Source organism: Medicago truncatula, chromosome 5 (genome assembly GCF_003473485.1).
Source record: "Medicago truncatula cultivar Jemalong A17 chromosome 5, MtrunA17r5.0-ANR, whole genome shotgun sequence".
NCBI lineage: Eukaryota > Viridiplantae > Streptophyta > Magnoliopsida > Fabales > Fabaceae > Medicago > Medicago truncatula.
The window spans coordinates 12,730,187-12,742,886 of NC_053046.1; the positions used below are offsets into that span (position 1 = coordinate 12,730,187).

The 12,700-nt window shown below is 30.1% G+C and overlaps 2 non-coding genes across 2 annotated transcripts; both read right to left on the bottom strand.

The window, feature by feature from the left end:
* Nucleotides 1–11,688: 11,688 nt before the first annotated feature.
* TRNAG-UCC (transfer RNA glycine (anticodon UCC)) lies at nucleotides 11,689–11,760 on the bottom strand. The gene has a single exon. It is a non-coding gene; the product is annotated as a tRNA-Gly (tRNA).
* A 224-nt stretch (nucleotides 11,761–11,984) lies between these two features.
* Nucleotides 11,985–12,056, bottom strand: TRNAG-UCC (transfer RNA glycine (anticodon UCC)). The gene has a single exon. It is a non-coding gene; the product is annotated as a tRNA-Gly (tRNA).
* Nucleotides 12,057–12,700: the final 644 nt, after the last annotated feature.

Below are 12,700 nucleotides of genomic sequence, written 5' to 3' on the forward strand. Positions count from 1 at the left end.
CCCTTATTTATTGTGTTTGGCGTTTTGGACCCGTCAACGCTGCGTAATTGTTACTGCAACATTTTTGGTAGTTGGATGAAATTACTTTCTTTTGCCGTTTAAATGAGATGAAACGAGTCTCTTCTAGCTTAAGCAATGTTCTGAGTTCGAATCCAGCCTTGAGCATGCAACAACGTTAAAACTCTTCGGGAGAACTTGTCGTTCAATTGAATCCCACCATATTCGAGGAATTAGTCTTCGCAGTTGCGCGCGGAGGATACTCAGTTTACAACAAAAAAAAATTACTCTTCTTTTATGCAATAATGATGATGGTGTATTTTTTTTTAACATGTGAGAAATCACACAATTATACCACCTTTATGTGTTAATTCTTATGTGTTGAGTAATTGGGTCAATATGCTGCAAATGGATAAGTAGAGATGCTAGAGCTCATGATGGATTTATTTAAGTAGAATAAATAGATCATATGATGATGACAATAAATATGATTATATTTGGCTTCATTTGCAACTTTCCTCTATATATAGCAATTCTGTTTATAAACTGCTACACAAAATCATGAAGCATATGTACGGTGTCGTCCTTTGAACCGGTATTTTAGGGTCACGCAAAATATGTAGCAGTGCAGTTCCGTCATTGCTTACAATCAGAAGCTAGCAGTGTCATTATGAACAAGTTTGGTCTAAACATATTTGATATTCAAAGGGAAAGGTCTAAAACAAATTTTATATAATATCTTTTAATACAACAATAAAATTATGTTTTGACAAATCTGAGGTTTAAGCCCGGATCAAGAATGATACTAGGTCTTTATTTTGATTAATTGAGTTAGGCTAGCGCCTATAACTAATGTGTCATATTTTATATTTACAATTAAATTCATTTTCTTAAGACTTTTTCGATCTAAAATTTTAAGTATTAAAGTCTTAGCTTAAGTTGAAGGGCCAACTCTGGCTATGAAATTGCTTGGAGATATTTTTTCTCATTATTAAAAAAAAAGAGGAAATTAAAAAAAAGCTTACAAATTAAATGGGAGAAAGAGGTCTCTTGAAAATCATCATCTCAAACTAGTTGGAGTTGCGGATAGAACCACTTCCTAACACAAAATTATCGTCATGGATTAGATTCACCAACTTATTACACACATATTTGTCTCACGAAAAATATGTTTGATTGAGCTAACCCTGCAATATTTTTACCGTAGTTATACAACAGCATTTTCTATAGTATCTTATTAGGTTTTTATATTTGACCTAACTCATCCTTGTACAACAGTACAAGACTAATAATACACTTGATGGAATAAGGCTTAAGCACGAGTTCCTTATCCATATCCTTGAATTTTTTGTAGATAATTCTAATTTTTTAGTATCATCTAATTTTCTAAACTACATATAATAGATCAAAGTCGTATCAACATCAACATTCTTGTGGGGGAAGTATCTAGCTTAGCCTGGTGGGTGAAGCATCTAGCCTAGTACTGTTTCAATGTCATGCCGTTTTCTTGCACTATTTAATTTTTGTACTTTCTGTTTTTTAGTGTCTAATATCAAGATTTCACTTCCTTCTTCCATTTTACATATGTTACTCATGTCATGTATATATAGAAAATTTTTCGATCCCCTCTATAAAGTTTAGAGTTTAGAATTTAGGGTTTAGGAAATCTACGATATTTTTCAATTTCTTCTGTCCTAAACTCATGATTAATGTAAGAAAAAACCTAGTTGCCAATGAGAATAATTAGTATTATTATGGTGTAGTAATTATGTAGTACTACTTCACAAACGAGGTCATGTGATAAAACTGAGAAAATTATCGTAAGGTTAGAGACAGTGTGCTTTTTTATATACTATAATAATATATTCCTACGAAGATCCTTTATGAACTTTTGTCTATTGCAACTATTCCTTAAAAAAATGTAACAATGAAAGACAAAGACTAAAATTAATAGCAGGAGGGAGAAAATAAGACATTGAAAAAGTAAATATGTTTTTGCTGGCTATATAAGATATGATCACGTGCAATAACTAGTACTAGCAATAATGAAAGGATGGATTTTTTTGAACTGTTGTCGGAAACTGATAGTGAATATATATAGTGACATGAAGGGTCCCTATATATGCCTAATCTCTACTAGTCCTTAAGCATTTGGAGTGCCATCTTACACAAGATCAGTATACAGTAGATGATGATATAGAGGGACATAATTGAGCACTTGTTATGTTAGAAGATGCTTCATTTTCAAGAATCGTATTAAATTTTATCTAATAAGAGTTTAACTAATTAAGTAATTAAGGTTGGTTAAGATACTTGATCTGAATTAGACTTGAGACGGCGGTTTGAGTATAAGACTTTGTTTGATAGTTTGAAGATGAGGGGAGGAGTACCTTTTTTGGGAGAGGGAAATAGAGAAAAAAAAATACATAAATCTTTTACTTTTATTATTAGCCACATAGAAAATCATTGAATTTTGCGTGTATTGAATTTGGTTTAGGATATATCTTTACAAAATTGGTGTCAATCTACAGACATGCTAACAATAACAGCAGTTCAAGAAGTAAACTTCTAGATGGCAAATTATCTCACGACGTGGTAAATTTTTTCAGAAGTTAATTTGTAGATAGTTTATTAAAAAAAGAAGTTAACTTTTAGGTAGCAACTATTTCGAAATAAAAAAAAATATATATGAAGATTTTACAGGGGGTTTATTGGTAAAATCACAGTGCAAATAACAATGCCGATACATTTAGCAATAAAATGAGCCTCGTTGGCATTAAGCCCAACTGAAACTTCTCAGAGTCCATAGATCGAAGTCTTCCCTTGAGCTTCGGTTTCTTCTTTCTTTCTTTTCATCAGTAGAGTATTACTTTTTTCACTCTACTAGCTTCTCACACGTCATATTTTTTTTCACAAAATTGTTCATGAGGTTTCGGATTATATAATCGGAACATAATTTGAATGTGTTTGGATTCTATATTCCAAAATATGCTTATACATAAACAACTATCAAAATCTCTCTTATTTTCAGTAGTTGTAAATTTCGCTTTTAAAAACAACACAAACAAAGTAAAAAAATGATAAAACAAGTAGAATAAAATAAAAAATAAAAAAATACAGCAAAAAATTCTACTACTCAATAGAACCGTACACTTGCAGATTAGATTAGAAAAAGAATTTAAATAAAATAGATTTTAGACTTGGGTTGAATATGATTCAATCATTAGATTAGTCCAACAATCCCAAGACTAAAGTGTACTCAGTCACGATCATTGTAGACAAAGGATTAAAATTACAAGACAGAAATAAAATGTATAAAAGTAAATGACTGAGTATAAAGTGTTGGAATTGTACATAACAGAAAAGTAAATATCAAGTAATTGTAAAGTGCAGAAAAATAAACTTAGAACAACGTAGAACTTTGATTTCAATACAGCAAGTTTACAAAGATTCTCAGATGATTTGCAAGTCTGATAATGGACTTATTTATAGCCTAAGATCTCTGACAATGCATTGAAGATGATTTACAAGTCTTAAACTAGGAATTGCAAGAGTTTTGTAACAACCATTGCTGGCAACATAAAACGCACGGTCGTGCATTTTCCAGATTATAGGCATACAAAACACACGGTCGTGCTGTTGGAAATTTAGCTCTTGATATAAACAGATTTCATAAAACATGTTCAACAATTATAAATCAATAGCGGAAGCAAACAAAACATTGAACATGATTATGATCGGATCTACGACATGTTTGATTTATCAAGGATATTAAGAATTAGGCTATTAGGAATACCTGGATAAAGCTTTCAAGGCAGCCCTCTCATCAACAACGATAACCAAAGAGAGGAGATGATCTGAAACACACAATAGAGTTAGCGGCGGCTGATTTGGTTCTTCCTCAACCGGTACCTTTATGCCTCAAGTTCTCTTCAGATGGGGAGAAGAGAGAGTTTGCCGTGTACGGTGTATTGGGGACCATAGCCTCTTTTATATTTGATGGCCATTAGGGTTTCCCATTATTCCGTTAATGGGCCATCCGGACATCCACTCATGTTGAGTCCATATCAACTAATTAAATAATTAATTATCCAAAATAGAAATCTAATTAGCCTTATTACTTAATTTGATCACTAATCAATTAAGGCTCACAATTGATAAATAGCTAATATAATTATTATTACGATATTTGCCCACATAATGATATTGGAATATTATTAAATAATAAAATATAATAAAATATTCCAACAATCTCCCACTTGGGTTACATATCTTAATAATTATATCAGAATTCTTTAGGCGCGCAACTGAATGCTATTTATCTTTAGATTTCAACTTTACAATCTGGTCCACCTCATACATTAATAATGGGACCACCGCGGTTGTCGTCACTGACATATAACGTGATGGAACCCCGACGACCACCATATCAATGCACTTGATGACATAGATCGATATGGATGAGTGACATGGAAATTTCATGTAATGTGATCTCTAAATCATGTCTATTTCCAACTGGTCCAACTGAAAACTTTAGTGAGATCAAACTGAAGTTTGCAAATTCAATATTTGCACAAAATGATACAGAAATGGTTATAACAAAAAACCTTATGAACTTTATTTCTGCAGAAAATCATACCATAAAGTCTGTATCGATTCTAAAACAAAATATAGAACATAAAATAAAAGAGACTCCCACTAATCCAAAACATCCTTAATGACAACAACCATATGAAAGACCTTTAGGTGTCATGTCTTTGATTAGTGGTATAGCTAGCATAAGTTTATCTCTACATGTTCTATCATTTAACAAATCTATAAGGTAATGAACCTTATAAACTTTGTTAACAAGACTAAATTATGTCACTATATATCTTAAGTTGTCTTTCAATACCTTTTACTATATGCAACCAAGTGACATAAATACTTATAGTCATTTCTTGAGTTAGAATGTCTATTATCTACTTACATCCAAAAAACCATAGTCTGACAAACTAATGATCTCCAAATTGTCAGATTTCTGATGTGAGCATAAGCTCTCTTGTTCTCTTTAATAATCCTTATGGTTGCTTTTTAAACAATTCAAACTTTGAATTGCTCAAATATCTGCCAAACAATTTTATCATATACACTATTTCAAAATGCGTATAATAATATTATTCATAAAAATCCTATAGACAAAGTGTAGGAAAATACTTAAATTTATGAATTCATAAATTTTCTAATGGGCAATATTTGAGACTGAAAAGTCTCTCTCGGTGATTGAGGTCATCCAAAAATTATGTCATTTCATTTTCAACTTTATTGATATAACTCTTTTGTGATATCCGAATAATACCTTGAGAAGAATCTCTAAGTATTGAAATGCCTAATACAAAAGAGGTGTCCCCAGGATCTTTCATCACTAACTTTGTTAGAGATTTCCTTGGTTTCACATAACAAACATATATCATCGTTGACTGAATAAAATAAAATTGACATATTAAACTAGAAATATAAAATTACTCCCACTGAACTTGTTAAATCCACAATTCTCCATAATATTATCTCAAAACCAAATAAGACAATTACTTTATGAGAATTTTTGGTAACACTAAAGAGACAAATTTCTTAACTTATAAGTGGATTTCATGACTTTGCAAACCATTTACTTTGTATCAATTGACACAAAAGTTTTATTCAGATGCACCATATTGTATCGTTAATGTCACCATTAAGAAACACTATATTATAATCCATCTTATGCAGCTCCAAAATTATAATCAGCAAACTAGTATCATGACTGTCCTAATAGAGTCTTTCAATTAAACTAAATAGAACTTCTCTTTTCAGTCAATTCTTAATGACACTAGAAGCCATATTTCTTGTGGGTGTTGAGTTTGATCTATATGAATTCATTTCTTAACTTGATTGAGAGAAAGAACAATAATGTCCTCACGAGGATCCAAATATACTATAATAATAGTAACTATATGAATTAGTTTAGAATTAATTCTTCCTCGTTCAATTTTGTTCTAAAACCATATCTCTCCCCCAAACTCAAAATCCTCAAGAAAGCTTAACAATTTATGTCTCAAAAAGAATTTCTTAATTTGTGGGACGAAAAACTTATAGTATTCAAAACCTTAAACAATATAGAATGTCACAAGTCATAACTGAATTGACTCTAATAATTGAACTTAAAAGACACATTGAATCATCAATTGAAAATAGAACTCAAAATATCTTGACTTATTCAAAGAAAAATAAATAAATAAATAAAATTCAAACTATGATTCACCAACTTGTCTTTTAAATACAAAAAAAAAAACTAGTGAGGACAATCTAAAATTGGTTCAAAAAATGAATAAAGCAATCTTTATCAACTTTGTCCATTCTAAATTGATATATCTTTCAACATCATTGGACATAAGTCAATCAAGACTACCTTTCTTTATTTGTCCTTATCTTTTGAGGTATTTTCCGAATGAGCACTATTTTATTTTCTCTTGCTTCAGCCTTTCTTATTTGCACACTTTATAAATTGATCATTTAAACGATCATTTCTAACTGTAACAGTTATAAACTTAATTGTGCAAAGATAATACAAAATACTGAATTCTCGAACAAGTCATATGATAGTCGAAATTACTGAATTTCCGAACAAGTCATATGATAGTCGAATTTTTAGCGTCTTAGCAAGATTAAATGTTTACATAATGTGCTCCTAACATTTTCTTTGCCTAATAACCTTAACGAAATACCCACTCTCCAATGAGAGCTTGTCTTTCTCTATATTGCTTTTAAAAAACACCTTAGTTTAAGCAAAGAAAATATGACAAATTTTTTTGTCATTTTAAATAACACCTCTAATACGTATGATATTTTGGCTTTATGATCTTACGTGACCTAAGAGATTTGGTGTATATTCACTTGTCAAACTTGATTCTCACATTAGGTGCTGAATTTGTGAGAGAATGTGAGTTTCACCACCCTTATCTAAGGTCTAGATCCAAGAACAATATTAATATTATTCTTTAATTCCTAAAAGAACTTTTAAGAGTTAAAATTTAACTCAAATTAACAGATACATAAACTATATTAGTTTAAAGAGAATAAGAGAAGTAAAAGTACTCACCAAAATACCTAGTGCATCATCAATATCAAGTCTTCAAACATTAATATCAATTGCTAGTGGTATTTTACAACACTGATCAAACAATGACAATTTACTTTGACAAAGAATAAATTCTTATAATTGTCAAATGTTTACCATCACATGTGTGGATGTAAACTCTTAAATACTTAAATGAGTTTACACTCACACAACATTAGTCGACATGTCAAAATTAATTAATTATAAGACATGCACAATTTATCTTTATTTGTAAATTAAAAGACAAAAAAACAAGATACCAAGCGCACCATTAAAACACAATCTTTTGACTGCTAAGAATTAATTGCAAGCGGTACTCTTAGTGCAATGATCAAATATTGGTAATAAGTCCTGTCAAAATAATGGGTGCCTTTTGACATCCTCATTACCCACATGGAAAAACTTAATAAGTATTGTCAGATAATGAGTGCCTTTTGACATCCTCATTACCCACATGAAAAATTTAAGAATTACCACATATTTGTCATCACAAGTTGTAAATTAAAAGACCAAAAACAAGATACCAAAGCACCATTAAAACACAATCTTTTGACTGTTAAGAATTAACTGCAAACGGTAATCTCAATGCAATGATCAAATATGGTAATAAGTCTTGTCAGATAATAGGTGCCTTTTGACATCCTCATTGTCCACATGGATAAAATTTTAAGAAGTCCGGTCAGATAATGAGTGTCTTTTGACATCCTCATTATCCACATGGAAAAAATAATTACCGCATATTTACCATCGCAGGTATGTAATTATCTGGCCAAACTGTGTCTTCCTTTTGGCCGACTAAAACAACTCGCATGAATAATTACATACTACATCTTTTGTAATTCCAACTGAATCAAATCTACGCAACAGAGGTTACTTTTGCAACTTGTTGTTTCAACCAACTCAACCAAAATTACTAGACAATTCAATAAATGAATTTCAATAGGAATGGTCTTAATTTTACAAGGCAAATGGGAAATGTCTAAATTTACAAGGCACTACGGACATAATGTAGGCCGAATTAGTCCATTATGTTGCTAAGTAACTATAAGGTCACTCGACAACCCTTAAGTGTGAAGACAAATTCACAATAATTGAAAAGATGTAAGTCAAAAAATAACACCAATGTATGTATGACAACATAGTTACAGATATCGCTTGAAAGCATCAACAAACATAGCATGAAATATATTCAAAATGCATGATAAGATAAAATATCATTGTAGAAAACTTAATAATAATAAACTCTAACACCATAATCATGCTATAATTCAATTTCAAAATAAAAGAAAATTGAATCATATATACACCAAAATATTTATACCACAATAGATTCACATATACCAATTGATTCTTTAAATAAAACAATGAATAAGTCTAAACTCAATTATTTCCTAAATAAAGAAATATACTTTATGTTTATAAATAAACAAACAAACAAAGAAAACTAGAGAATCAATATTAATATTTTTTCAATATTTAAAGAATCAAATCCCTGTCTTATGTGTATATTTGAGATGCGTCATTATACGCAAAGAATAAAGACACTAAATTTTCTACAATTATATATAACAGCCAAATATATATACTAATTTATATGTGTCTTGCTTCTCAAACATAAAACTTTAAGCACAAAATCTACTTGAATCAAAATTGAAGGATATGATAAAATTGTTTGAAAAATAAACCAAAAGTAAATAATTGATTCTAACTCCTTGAATTTTCCAAGCAAATCACACAAAAACAAAATAAAATCCAAATATGCTCATATATTTTCAAAAGGTCACACATGATCCAGAATTTGAAACGATTTTCTTTATGAAATCCTTGAGTAAGCAGAAAGTGTAAATATAAAGGATCATCTCTTTTACTGGAAAAAAAAATGGATGTAGCACGTATATTATCCACACTGGCACACACACAAATAATAGTGTTAGGATCTATAACATAAACACAATGATGATCCTTATTGATTATGGCCACAAGAAAATTTTAATCATTAGAAACAAATAAATCTGATCACACATAAGTATGTGAACCATAAAATATAAAACAATTCACGAAGGAAGGAAAATCACGTCATGTGTTCAAAAAACACAATTCAAAAGTAAACTAAAGACCTTCTCTCAATCATATATAATATTTAATCATATTTAATCAAAAGAATACGAAAAACCGAATATAAAAATAATTCTACAATATTTCCATACCTTTTACTTCTGGACTCAAAATTAAAACTAATAACAAATAATACACTAGATGTTATCGGAAACCAGAAATAAGAGAAAATAAAAAAATAAAACGATTCGAAAACCGATTGTTCTCATGGAAAAACAAAGGAGAACGTACAACCGGACAATAAACAATCGTTGCCATACAAAATAGTATTTAGTAAACCAAACAAAAGGAACACAAAAGGTTTACGTAAATGATCTAAAAAAATAAAATAAAAAATAAAAAAATCATATATGAAATATATGATACGAATAACATGGTATGGAAAATTAACCAACAAACCCCAAATTAAAAGAATTGTACGGAATAAACAATTTTGGAAAACTCAATCAATCCTAATAAATCAAACATGAAGACGGCTCTGATACCACTTGTTGGAAATTTAGCTCTTGATATAAACAGATTTCATAAAACATGTTCAACAATTATAAATCAATAGCGGAAGCAAACAAAACATTGAACATGATTATGATCGGATCTACGACATGTTTGATTTATCAAGGATATTAAGAATTAGGCTATTAGGAATACCTGGATAAAGCTTTCAAGGCAGCCCTCTCATCAACAACGATAACCAAAGAGAGGAGATGATCTGAAACACACAATAGAGTTAGCGGCGGCTGATTTGGTTCTTCCTCAACCGGTACCTTTATGCCTCAAGTTCTCTTCAGATGGGGAGAAGAGAGAGTTTGCCGTGTACGGTGTATTGGGGACCATAGCCTCTTTTATATTTGATGGCCATTAGGGTTTCCCATTATTCCGTTAATGGGCCATCCGGACATCCACTCATGTTGAGTCCATATCAACTAATTAAATAATTAATTATCCAAAATAGAAATCTAATTAGCCTTATTACTTAATTTGATCACTAATCAATTAAGGCTCACAATTGATAAATAGCTAATATAATTATTATTACGATATTTGCCCACATAATGATATTGGAATATTATTAAATAATAAAATATTCCAACACGTGCACTTTCCAGCTTTGCTAAAACACACAGTTGTGCTCTCAAAATGCACGGACCGTGCGTTTCTCCCTGCCATTTCTTCCTTTCTCATACTTTTCGTGCGCACAATCGTGCATAATAAACGCACGGTCGTGTGTTTTTCCAGCTGCCTATTTTTCTTGCTTTTCTTCAATTTCTTTGCTCCTTATCCGTCTTTATGATTCAAATATATTGTTCTTCATTATTTTTACTTTCAAGACAAAACAAATACTTTGAAGTAAAATAGTTCTAAAACAAGAATAAAATAAACTAATTTTTATTGAAATTAAAAGCTAAAAACACCATAATCTATGGCTTATCAGTTGATCATACTCTTGCTAGGACAACCACATCCTCAAGTAGTTTTCATTTTTTCCATTGATATTCCAACATGTATCTATAGCATTATTTTGAATGAAGATATTACCAAATGGAGTGCCTACTTCTGGTGCCACAGGAAGGGTAATGTCATCATATTCATCAGCAGGTTCAAATGTTTCCATGCTTAATAAAATAGTCAAATTGTGATTATATTAACCCATTTTTCGCAATTGTTTGCATGTTTTTTAAACTGGTAATATTTTGCCATTTATTCTTATTTAGTGCTTTTGTATGTAACATTTTTTAGTGATGTTATTGATGATTCTGTCTGCAGGATGCATTAGAGGGTTTCAGACCATTGACAACATTTAGGTCCTTTGACATAAATGTACATGAGACTTAAAATGTCCTAAAATAAATGTCATTTTCAATTTTCAATTTAAAGTAATATATATTTTTTCCATTTGTACTCATTATTTTCATCACTTCTAAGGTATTATATTCCATTTGGATGATAATGGTGAATATACAAATGTTTAACCAACTTAATTTCAATATAACCAACTTAATGTCATTCTAGTCTTTACAATCATAAAAAATGCGGATTTGATTAAAATTTTGTAATTTCATGAATCATTTTGGAATCGCAAATGAAAAGAACAAGATTGATGTGATCTTATAATTTTAAGGACCAATTTAGATATTTGTTGAAAAAGTCACAAATTATATAATTAAAAACTTACTTGTATTCTTCGATTTTGAATGATATATACTCATGGATTACTCGTGTTTATTATTATGTCAATATTGAAGTTGATATTTAAAATTGTATCATCATATCAGCCTAGCCTCTACATTATCAATATTTTAAAATGATTCATGAAATTATAAAATGTTAATGAAGTTTATTTGTTCATTTGAATTTGTTATGAAATGTAAAATAAAATATTATTCATTCATTTACACAACGGTTGTAGGATAAAATAAACAACCACTGATTAAAGGATAAACTGCGTTTGCCGGGAGTCGAACCCGGGTCTATTGCTTGGAAGGCAATTATCCTAACCGTTGGACTACAAACACTACTTGTTGATAGAATTTGTTATTCACCTCAGCACACCTTAATTGGGCGGAAAATACAACATTTTTATTACTTGACCAACTATCAGGAGAAGCAAATACAACAGGTACACCAATCAATTAATGAAGTAACAATTTATGCAAAAACAACATTCGTCGTCTCATCATTATTTACACAACAGTTGTAGGATAAAATAAACAAAAAATGATTAAAGGATAAAAAAAATTGCGTTTGCCGGGAGTCGAACCCGGGTCTATTGCTTGGAAGGCAATTATCCTAACCGTTGGACTACAAACGCTACTTTTTGATAGAATTTGTTATTCACCTCAACACACCTTAATTGATGTGGATATTATTCAATGGTCGGAGACAACATAACATATTTAAAGACTTAAAGATTTAAAAGTTAAACTTTAAGTTTAGATAATTAAGGGACCAAAAATGTAATTCAACCTAAATTTTATATCTAATAAAATCAACACACCTTCAGAAAAACAATAATATCAAAATTATCGTCATATTATTAATCAAAATTAACGTTAGGTTTTCTTCATCTTCTTCTCCTCTTTTTCATCCTCATATCATCTTCATCAGCCTTCAACAACAAGAATCCCAAAAAAATTCCAAAATAAAATGAAGAAAACCTAACGTTTTTGAATTAAAACTAACAGAAATAACCAAAATGTGTAATGGAAAGAAGTTAAGGGACCAAAATAAATCAAATTTTAATTAAGGGACCAAAGTGATACTACCTAAATAGTTAAGGGACTAAAAATGCAATTTGGCCTAAAATTTACTAACATGCACTCATTAATTTTGAAGGTGGTCTAAATTAACAAATAATTTGAAGTGTGCATTAAACAAAAACAAAAAACAAGAAAGTGTCCCTTACGGTGCATTTAACAAATCCCTATTTAATATATTGATAGGTTTGATTAAATT